The following is a 12,078-nucleotide window of genomic DNA, read 5'->3' as shown; positions in this document are numbered from 1 at the left end:
GTTTAACGCTCATCAGGTAGTGATGCAGTGAAGTCAGCTGCCTAGCAACATCAATCCAAGAACTCAAACTACAGCTCCGCTCTTTATCTACTTCATTGCTTCCTCATGCACTTTACTGTGCCTCTTCCTACAGCATATCATTTTCTATAATGTCTGCCAAGAAAGTATTAATAATTAACTATAACCATATGCTAAGCACAGAACTCAGCTCCTGTTAATAATTCCGGTATATGTTCAGTTCACAGTAGTTCATACTGTGTGTCCTTTAAAAGATGTTTTGGGACGTTTCAAAGTCTGCATGTCACCAACAGAGTTATAGATGTTCTCATTAGTCTTTTGAAGTACAAACATCTTGCTCATTAGTTGTTTATCTTTCTGCTTAGCAGTCATATACTCAAGCTCTTATTTCTTCATTTGCACAGCTGTAATAATCAGACATCATATTTTTAGGCCTGCTTAGCATTGCCTTTGCCTACAGCTAGGAGGATAGTTCAATATCAGAACAACCTTTTAACACTCATGCATCTGTTAGAAGATTTACATGTTCACTACATGGAGCTTGACTATCCCCTTGTAAGACTGCCTTAACCTCCAGAAATTATTGGTTTTTTACTTCAATGAAATCATTTTAATTGCGCTAATAAAAGCAAAATAATTTCAGTGTGAGAGATAGGGAGCGCATACTAAAAATATCCCAAAACTCAATGTTTTGCTGGATCTCCTGGAAAGTAGGACCTGGGGGCTGAAATTACCTTTGACAAAGGAAGAATCTGAACCTAGACCCTCTACGTGCTAGCTCATTTTTCTAATTACTTGACTAGTACCATGTGGAAGAGGGGCCATAATTTCACCTGATGGGTTTTACCTGGATCACCCATCTTAATCAAGGCTGGTGTTGCCTATGAGTTAATTCTGATGAGGGAATTATGACCTTTTGTTAGATTTTTCTGAGTGGTCAGTTTAGGCTATTCTCTGCTTACTGTATTGTTTTTCTGTGTGCTTGAGTGAATCCTACTCTTTTGTGAACTACATTGATAGCTGAGGCAGTGACAACATATGCCTTGTAGTAAGCATTTAAATTTCAGGCATTCAGACATCTCTGCCTCTCTTGTGTAGCTCATAGCCTTGTTTTCCCGCCAATAGAACACCACAATTTGATTTCCTGGAAACTACAACAATTAAAGTTTGGAGGCCCGGTAGAAACTAACTCAGTGAAACTTAAGGACCTTAGGTTGACGGTTGAACAGAATAAATACTCCAGTGTCTGAAGCAAACGAAAGGTCATATGCAACCTGTCACACAGAGAAAATGTTCTGAAAGGTCTTGTTCTCGGAATATGGTAACAAGATATTCAGTGACACTAAAAATGAACAAGCACAACTACTACTTTACAAAACGTTTTTCAGGAAAGAACTAAGCCCAAGAATTTTGATTAAAGAATGGATAGATGATAAAATAGTTGTGTGATGTTTTGGGAAGTGGATACCAGACAGCATTTTGTACTGAAGTGAGTCTCTATTAGAACCGTCAGGGCCCTGAGTGCACTAGCAGGCATTAATGGCCCCGACCAGCCTTACCTGGGGTCTCATACCCAGGACTGAGTAGCCCTGTTTCAGCTCAGCGTTAGGCCTTGAGTCCCTGCCTGAGATGTGTTATCAGAATGCCAGTTTCCAGTCCAGCCGCAGCCTGTACCTGCCCCTGCCCTGTTGATCCAGACCCTGACATGTGGATTCCTTTTGCATGTTATGGAAGCATGTATTACTGAATTGATAGCAACGGCAAGACATTGTCACCTAAAGCTAGTACTCTGGAAAGAGCAGAAGGAGCTCTGTCACACAGTTTTTGAGTTCTCAAAGAGAAGATAGATTCCCCTGGAAGAGGATATGGAAGATACATTTCTGCTAATGTGGTTTAGATTGGAAATGTAACGAAAGATCTACTACCTTACCTTTTATAAAACTTGTAGAGAAATAGTAACCACTGTAGGATCTCACTATTTCCAAATATATTTTTTTAATGGTGTGTTTAGTCAGGGGCTCCTCATTGATTGCAAAGAATCTTGATAGATTTTTCACTGCACTGAAGATTTAGGGAGACCTGAAAGGTTAAGGTGCAAAGATAGAATGGGAGAAAGAAGAAGAAAAAGGTAGGATGGACCTTATTTAAAAGAAGAAAGAGAACTGATAGCACATGAGGCTTTAACTTCTCATGAGTCAGGAGACAAAATTTATACAGATCTGCATTCATAAAAATAAAACAAGTTCCTAGAAAAACCCTACCACGGGCCAGTATTTGCAATCAGACAATCTCCTAGTCAGTCTCAATTTACTCTAGCCTTATAGAATCATAGAGTCATAGAATGGTTAGAGTTAGAAGGGACCTTAATGCCAGAGAAAAGTAATGAAATCGCCCTGTAGACTGATTATCATTACATCTCATGCCTGGAGCCATTTGCATTCTTTAATACAATTAGTTTTGTGTTTTCCTTTTTTTTGGTGAGTATGAAAGTACTTAAATTACAGAAAAAGGAGATGTTATCATTCTCTTTCAGAAAACTTATCATTTGTAGCTTCTGGTGAAGCTTTAATCCCTAGATTTATAACCACACAATGGAAATCCTTTTATAAATTGCCATTACAGACTCCTGTATGAAATATTTTCTACAAAGCACAATTCATAGTATCCTTTGTATAGGTTCTAAATGTACAATAAAATGTTGTCAAAAATTGGAAGTGCATTTTTACTTCAGATTGTCAGAAAGAACAGTGGAGAGTAAAAAACTTGATTATATCCTCTTTGATATATTTGGTACATATTATTTAAGTTTCATACAGTTTCCACAATTTGCCCAGAACTATCATTGCATTAAGTAAACAACCAAAAATTGAGAAAGAGAGCCCTTATGTTTCCCAAGCGGCTCCATGTAATGATCTAATGAAAAGTATTTCTTTAAATACATTAAAAATAATGATTTGGTAAATCTTTTGGGCATAAAATAATGAAATTAACTTCTTCATTTTAACAACATCAAGTTTTCATATGCCTTTGCATTAAAAACCAATGAAGTCTTTCATTCTAAGTTATAGAATTGATTCTTTGACCACTGATATTCTTAAAATTAGTTTGACTGATTGAACTTTTAAAATAGAGATGAAGGAAGTGATGAGGCAATAGTTCTCTTTCTTGAAGCTCTAACATGCCACAATGTGATTTGAGATAACAACTGAAATGGAGGATAAACTGAAATTATTGTCCACGTGGCAATTCTGCAAAATCTTTGTTATAAAACACATTATTAAAATATTTCAATGTCAAAAACTTGGCCTGTATCTGTTTCCCATTAGTTAGCTGCTCCCAAAAAAAATTACCCAAATACCATTTTTAGTTTATTATCTTATTTTCAAATGTATTACATACATTAAAAACAAGTCAGCAGAAGACTGCAGGTTCACAGAACCACCTTTCCCCTCCACTTCCTAAAGAAGAGATTCTAAATACTGATTCAAAAGTTATAATGATGTTGACATTATTATAAAAAGTGTTCTCTTTCATCTTAAACTAATTTGTTAGGCAAAAAATTTTGAAATATTAAATATGAATTATTTATAATTTGCTATTTACAGCATCTCCACAATCAGAAATACTTCTACTGTTTTCTTGCAGTCAGAGTCAGGTGGAAGATTTAGAGGGGAAGACCGCATCTTCCTTATGAGCCACCAAGCGTATGAAAATCAGAACAGCTTCTTTATTATAGCCTAAGGCAGATAGGGACATAAAAGTAGGCCTTTGAGAGCCTTTAGCAGGAATCAGACTTGAGCCCAAAGGGTCTTGGCACATCTGAAACAGAGATGTTCAAAGTAAGACTTTGAGTTGATGGAAAGCAGTAAATACACCTCAAGGACTAGTGGAAGCTGATTAAACCTCAGAGTTTTGGCCATTCTTGTGTGAAGGTAGGAGAGAAAGTCTCGATTTTTTCCCCATGCAAAAGTAACTTGTCATTTACTTTACCTCACACAACAGTGCTGAGTTTTCCCTACTGACACGTTTATTCTGTTGTAATTTGTGTCTGTGTTATTAACGGCTCAAAAAATTTGATGTCTGTTGATATATTAACTTATGAAAAGTAGCAGGCAGCAGTCATACTTCAAAGTTTTGATTGACTTGGGATATCATTGATCGAATACAGTACAATCCTAGGTCCAAAGGGTACGTAGCTGACCATAGTAGCTAAGAATTTATAAACCCTTATTAATATGAATCCTCTGAAAAGCATATCAAAGCAAAGAGACGCCTTGATTATGTTTCTCAGATATGGAACTGGGCAAGAGAAAGATGGTAAGCTTTTCAGAAGCCCAAGCAAATTGGGCCATTTGCTGAAAGACATTTTAGTGTCTAGGTGTTGACCCTGGCTGGATGCCACGTGTCCACCAAAGCCACTCCGTCACTCCCCTTCTCAGCTGGACAGGAGAGAGAAGATATAATGAAAGGCTCATGGGTTGAGATAAGGACAGGGAGATCACTCAACATTACTGTCACGGACAAAACAGACTCCTCCTTCTTCACTGACCTTGGTGTCTGCAGAGTTGTTGCTCTTACATGTTCTCACTCCTCTCTTCTGACTGCTCCTATTGTTGCGCAGTTTTCCTTTTTCCTACTTAAATATGTTATCACAGGGGTGCTACCACCATCACTGATGAGCTCGGCCTTGGCCAGCCACGGGTCCATCTTGGAGCTAATTCTCAGCTAATGGTAGTGAAAGGAAGTTATATGCCTGATTTTATAATATGCTTATGCGGGCTTTTAGAATATGTGGCTCTTCTGTTTGTAACAGCATATGCACACATCAAAAGCGTGAGACTGCACAGAGACAAGAGAGATAAAAAAATGTAGTAAAGCTCTAGTGGGAATAATTTTAGCTCCTATTGTCAATGAGAAATCATATTGTCGGTTCTTTTAATATTTTTTTTTTGTTTACTAGGATGAGCAGCAGTTTTGCCACTTTACTACTAGTGACTTCTTTGAGTCCCTACAGTCACATACGAGCAGGCCCTTTTGATTTACAGACAAACCCCACATGAAATACAGTCCCACAGTATTTCAGAGACGTGTAGGAGCCAAGGAACCTTGAAAACAGAGTCCATTATACACATCTGAAATTTTTATTCACCTCCCTCCTTTCCTCACAAACTGGATAGGACATCTGGAAATTGAACTAAGCATAAACTCTAACTACTAAATTGGGCTAGCCTCTTACTCAGAACGATAGAGCTAAATAACATTATACTGACTTCACTGACTTCCTTTTCTAGTTTGGGTTTTGCTTTCTATGAATTTAACTAAAAAACCCCACAGAATAAAAATCTAGAGTGTTTTGGTAGTGTCAAAATAATTTGGTATATACAATCCTTTTTTTGTGTTGATTCATTTTGCATATTGAAAGTGTCTTTTCATAGGTTCCCACAACAGATATATATTTGTAAGTATTAATTATTTATAATCATTGTGTCAAACACATGTTAATACTTTTGTCTTGTCTGCCTGAATATTTTCTAATATTTACAGATCATTTATGACATTTAGAGACTATTTTGTTTCAAGCACTGCTAGAAACTCAGTCTTCCTCTGATGTGTTCCTCTTTAATTCTTTCACTACAGAGTAATTTCCTTCTTGTTTTTCAAACTTTGCAGAAGAAAGACTGATTTTTATTTTTTTTTGCATATTGGGTGATATAGTAAAGAAACTATGGGATAATTAAACAAACAAACAAAAAAAAACAGTAAAGAAACATTTTTCACTGAAGTGGTCAACCTGCCACTAGAAAATTAAATAATGTAAAAATCTTACTTTTACTCTCTTTTTTTGAAAGCGACTGTGCTCAGGGCTCTTATTTTTATTTTTACAGTAAAATATCTTTATTTTTTAAATGTAATTTATTTGTCCATAAATGTGCTAGCAATGTTGTACTCACTGCATTTTCATTTAACTTGTTAATGAATGGTACAAAAGCTTTCCTTTTCTCCTAAGGATTCATTTTACAAATGGTCAGAATCATAAAAATGAGAGAAGAGGGGAAGATTCATGCATAATTTGCTCTTCATTAGCAATATTCAAAACTTACCAAGCTCTTTCCTTGTAAGCTCTAATTTGCTTGAATTTTTTTAAGCTCTTCTGTCCTAGATCTGTGTAAACTATTTAAAAAAAATTATATTTCTTGACTCATAAGGAAATACTGTTCACTTAGAGAATTAAGAACTGTTCACTTAGAGAATTTAGAGAACTTACTGTTCACTTAGAAACTGTGGTTTCCCCCCCTCTAATGGCAAGAAGCTTTGATTCAGGGACAGTCCTGATATGGCTGGGTTTTTTGCTTGAATTCTAAGGAGACAAAATGAACACTTATGACTGAACACTGCATTGTGAGCAGGTTTTACATATGGGGTATATAGCTTAGGAAGCTGAAATTCTATGGTTTGGTGTTATAAGAGGTGACATATCAAAACTGGAAGTTGAGTTCTTATATAAAAAATTAATTAGGAAGAAGGATTATATCCTGTTCTTAGGTCCAGGCTTTACAGCTGAGATTAATAGCTGGGGGAGTCGGGGGGAGGGGGGCAGGGAGAATATGTGTCTGAATTTCCCAAGATGCCTCATAGCTAAATTTTAATGGAGCTGAAAATAATTACCACAATAAGACTTCTTGGTTTAGTATTTCTTCTCCTTGCTGAAGTTTTTGATCTAGAGCATTGCAATATGCAAATTAGAACTTTGCAATGAGATTATCTATGATAATGAAATAGAAATAAGTTGATGGTTTTGTGTTGGGGTCTTTTATAGAGGCCTCAAGCCATATCAAAGATGAATGACTTACCAGCACACTGCACATTTGCTCCTTCTTATTTAGTTTACTTTTGCCCTTGGAATTCCATTTGTCTTTTTGTTGTTGTTGTTGTTATCTATAATATCTGACAGGAATTCAGCTATCAGCCTAGTTATGTACACTTGTGCTCTGGCCTTTCTGACTTCTATGAAACAGTGAAGAGAATCGATTCCTTCTTTCCACTGCCTATCTATTTCTTAACACTGCAATCTTATTTATTCTCTTGAACTGTACACATTTTTTTAATATGACTTCATTCTGTATGCGTGGCTTAAATTGTTTTTCTTACATAAAGCATGTTTGCCTTATTTAATACAGAAAAGCAAGGATGACATTTTATGGTTAGACGTATGGTTCATTGTTAGAAATACATTCTGAAAGAAGGACAAAAACATTAATGCAATTCAGTAGACAAATGGAAAACTATGTAGTCCACAGGATGCAAATGAGAGGATGTATCTTTTAAGAACTAAAGTTAGTGGAAGATTACAAAACCTCTGATTAGAAGTACGTTATTAGTCAGGTAACTACTGCACGGCAGAAAGGATAAGATGATAAATCAGCATTTTGGGTTACCTGAAAAAAATAAGTGAGTTTGGCAGGAATTATTTGTACGATGATATTTTGACTGACAGGAGAAAAAATATATCCATATTTGTGAATTTCTGTTATTGATCTCACAAATAGAGTATTGTTTATATGAAGCTATTTTTTCTACAGCAATGCTTGTGTCCAGTTCACTCAACAGAAGCTCTTCCTCATAACTAGAACAAACACATATTTTTTATTTTTCATTTGAGTGTTGTGACAATTCTAAATTTTTATTAATATATAACCTCTGCATTTGAGATGTCTTACGGTTTTTGCCAACCACATCCTTTTCTGTAAGAAACATACATAATGGTGCTTAAATGGAACATAATTGTCATTAGTTGCAGAGACCAATCTGGAGACTATTACTAGGAAATATCAGAAAGACTATGAAATATGACTTATAGGATACTATACTAAGAATGACATAAAAATCAGGGTAAGAATGCAATGACAACCAAAGAATGCTGTAATTCATCATGCCGAAGATTTCTGTCAAAGAAATCGGACAGTGAAAGAACAACCAAAATGTAGGTTCATGTTTCATTCAGATTACAAGATTTTTTTGCAGTAAATAGAAATTCATGTTTCAGAATTTCAGGACATCATCTTGAAACAGAGATAATGCAGTTGGATATTAGATATAGTTAAAATTGAACAGGTAACTCTTACTTTATATTGAAAGTCTGAATTTAACAATTTTATGTTGTAAGAACATATAAAAAAATACAGAAATTCTTTCATGAACAGAATATCCATGCATGTACCTGTGCATACACAAACACATGCTCTGTATGTCTCACTATGGTTTATCAACGTACCTATCAAAAATTTTATGATGGACAGAAAAATTTGCTGGTGATAGAAATATTTTCAAATCTAACTTTTCCAAATCAGATTAAAAGTCTAAAACTGGAAAAAAACCCAACGTTTTGTTAAGGAGAAGGGAGTCATGGTTATAATGCAACAGATTGGTACATTGATCAATTGGGAAATGGGGCTAGGGACCAAATTCATGCTCTATTTTGGAAGTTTCTATTGGAATTTGGTAGAAACTAGTTCACGAGGTATTTGGACAGCTGCAAAAAAAATCTCGAACTTTTATTGGAATTTTTCCACAGATTTGCAAGACATAGTTACAATGTCCAAATAAAACAAAGATCTTGATCATTAAAAAAAAAAAACAAACACAACTCTTACAGCAATTAATATGCAGAGTGATGCAATTACAGAATCTACAGATTTTAAACTTTAAATATTTTCATAAGTGTTCTATTTGCTTTCCTGTAAGTCCATTCACATGAGTATCTTCCTTGGATTAAAGTTTGATGTGAGTTTATAATTTTATACATTACAAAAACCAGGTGACAGAAAATGAAATGTACTAAAAAACCAAAGTATTGGAAAGGCACTTGGAAGGTAACAGAAAAATAATTGCATGGATCTCTCAGGAACAGTTTTTGTCAGACCAGTCTAATTCATTTTTGACATGATAACTGCCCTTGTACATAGAAGAGAAATAAGGGAGGTCCGGTCTTGTCTTGAGTACAACTTTTGATATTCAGGTAACAAATTCATAAGTAATTTAATGAAACAGTGTCTTGAGAAAACCTACAGTGCAAGTAGAAAGCTCCTTAGAAAACATTATTGAAAGAATTACTGGAGTTTTAGAAAAACTGCAGGATTTATGGGTTGGTTCTTAGTCTGGTGATAGGTGATTTAATAAATAAGATGACCAACAGAATAGAGATTACAGGCCTCATTTCAGATGATGTCAAACTTTGGGACAGCTCATATGGGCTAAAATACAAGGTTAGAAATCCACAGTCTTGAAAAATTCAGAGATAAGGGATAAACACATACGCACAGACAACCCCCCCCCCCGCAAAAAAAAAAAAAAAAAAAAAAACCAAACAAAAATCCCAACCCAAAACCAACACAACACCCCCAGTATTTTATTTAGGACAGCTACAAAATATGAACATAGGAATGTTCAACTGTACTCACACCGCAAAGGAAATTAATGACTAGGTAGGAGCTCTGCAGAAAGGTTTCTGAGAGTTTAGAAGTGATCATAAACTAAACATAAATTAAAAACACCATAATGCTTGAAAAATAGTAAGCCTCATATTTTGTTGCATGAATGGGAGCATAGGCTGCAATATGTATAACATTGTCCTTCTGCTGTACTGAACATTAGTAAAGTTTCTCCTGGAGTAATACCACACTACTGACAAAGTTCAGAAAGATGGGGACGGATATGGAGAGAATCTCCAGAACGAGAAAGGAGAGACTGAATTAATCTGGGCTTTTTTAGCAAAGTTTTGCCAAGCAAAATGGAGTAGTCTGTCTTTTCTTTTTTTTTTTTTTTTTTCATTTTCTGTGATGTATAGAACAAGAAAAAATGGACTTCAATTGCAGCCAGGATGTCAGGTTAGACACTAGAGAAGTTTTTCTATCACTAAGGATAGCAAGAAATGTAATAGATTGCCTGGGGAAGCTGTGCATTTCTCTGTCATTAAAGGCCTTTAGAACAGATGGTGAATATCTGACAGAAGTGATGTAGCAATGCCCAATTCTCTCTTGGGACAGAAGGATAGATTAAATGACCCCTTAAGGTTCTCTCCACTTCCCCTGTCCTCTTTTTCTTTTCAGGTCTAGAATATTTTACTGTACATTAAAATTTCCTATGCACTTTAATTACTGAAACTATGCTCTGTGTGGAGAGAAGCAAGGTACAATCTCTACATTTCTTGCCAGTATCCCATTGACATAGACCATTCTCCTCTCCCTGAAGAGAAGGAAGGAGGCACTTTTTTTCACAAAAGGTATTGGATAGGCTAAGGGATGAATATGTGCCTGTGTCAGGTCAACTAACACTTCTCTGTCAAACAACTTTTGGCACATTGAGCCCAGGGAAGGCAAGAATAGAGACTTGATTTTGAAGAGCATGACATAAGTAAGCTTTTCAAAGTCTATGGTGTTTCAGAAAGTGTATCAGTATTGTACTCCAGCATAAACGGTTTGTAGGTACTGAAGTTACTTCAGCTGGCCCTCCCAGGTGAGAAGCATTTGTCTGCCATTTTTCCCAGGAGTTGCTTTCTGTCCTGTCCTTATTAGGTCAAACGATGCAGGAAAGAGCAAGTGAGTCTCCAAATACCAGAGCAATACTCAGTTAAATAGGAATTCAGCGAATGTATTCAGATTGAAAAAAGAATTTTGAAGTAAAGGTAAGCTTTGGAGATAGAACAGTATATTTTGTTTTAAAGGACCCTGACTGAATATTTTAACCATCTTATATTTCTTCCTCTATGTCTGATAAACAGTATTCAGATTTTTCATGTGAATGTATTCCTCTCCTGGTGCTTAACTCAAAATCTGTAAATGAAATTTTGAGTGGAGTTGTTGCTTTTCAAGGGAAACTGTAAAACATAAAGTTTGACAAATGTTCTTATATTTCTTATTATCTTCACGTAGAGAAATTTCCAATTGCAATGTATTAGTGTTACACTACTTTACTGTTCCCTGTTTCAGTAGGCAGGGGGGGAAAAAAAAAGAAAAAGGAATTTTCTAGGTAAAGTTGACTGAAACTTCTGGTAAGAAAACATGAATTGGACTAAGCCTTCTTATGATTAGAAAGTCTCAGAGACCATGTATGTTTCTGAGTACTACCTCCATTTTCCTTTTGAAGTTTTTAATTTCATAAATAATTTACATGTCACTCAAGACTGCTCAAATTAGATACAGAGCAGCTTTTATCTTTTTTTTTTTCTCTTAATAGCTTATAGTTCCTCATCTTTTACTACTAATAAAGTATTTACTAATGGTTTAGTATTTCTGAGTCCTAAATTTTATTTTAGGTTTTGAACAGCCCTGTTTTAACATTTCAGCTACCAGAAAATGTAGCTGCTTTCTTGGAACTTAGAATGAAATTGTACAAATACTTATGTTCTTGTCTACCTTAAGCCTGTTCGCATTTTCATTGTAGCTATACTACAGCTACGCTGCAATTATATAAGAGTCCAAACACTCTTAAAATACACAAAGGACTCTGTATTGCCAAGATTCGGATTAGAGCAGTGAAATCTCAGTGATCAAGCTTTCTTCAGTTCATGTGAGCACTTTCTATCAGTTCTGACAGGCCTGTGTGAAATATACCCTGAGAAATCCCAGAGTGCTGAATTTGCCAGGTTTGATCTTCTGTTATAGTTGGAAATACAGCATGGAGACAAATCTTTCTAACTCCTCACTGCAATTTACCTTACCGATGGCATTAGATTAAATTAACCATACTAGTAACTAAATCATTTTCCAAAAGGTTTAGTACTACAGTGAGGCCGTGGTGAACTAGTATTATGTTATGTTTTTGTACAAAATTCATTAATATACTTGACCGTGTTTATCCAAATGTGGTTCTTGGACTGACTTTGCATTTCTCGTATGTAATAAAATGTTCAAAATACATAAATATGGTAAATCTCATAAGTAATGTGTTGGGTGTGACTTTCTTAAAGTTTTAATTTCCTAGTGCCTTTTTCTTCCTAGTCTCAAATTTAAGTTGCATTACATAACCCTAGCAGTGCAGACTAAGAAATCATTTCTGTCTTGT

The sequence above is a fragment of the Chroicocephalus ridibundus genome, chromosome 2, assembly GCF_963924245.1.
Source record: "Chroicocephalus ridibundus chromosome 2, bChrRid1.1, whole genome shotgun sequence".
Classification (NCBI taxonomy): domain Eukaryota; kingdom Metazoa; phylum Chordata; class Aves; order Charadriiformes; family Laridae; genus Chroicocephalus; species Chroicocephalus ridibundus.
The sequence above is the reverse complement of the archived record's forward strand: the minus strand, read 5'-3'. Positions refer to the sequence as shown.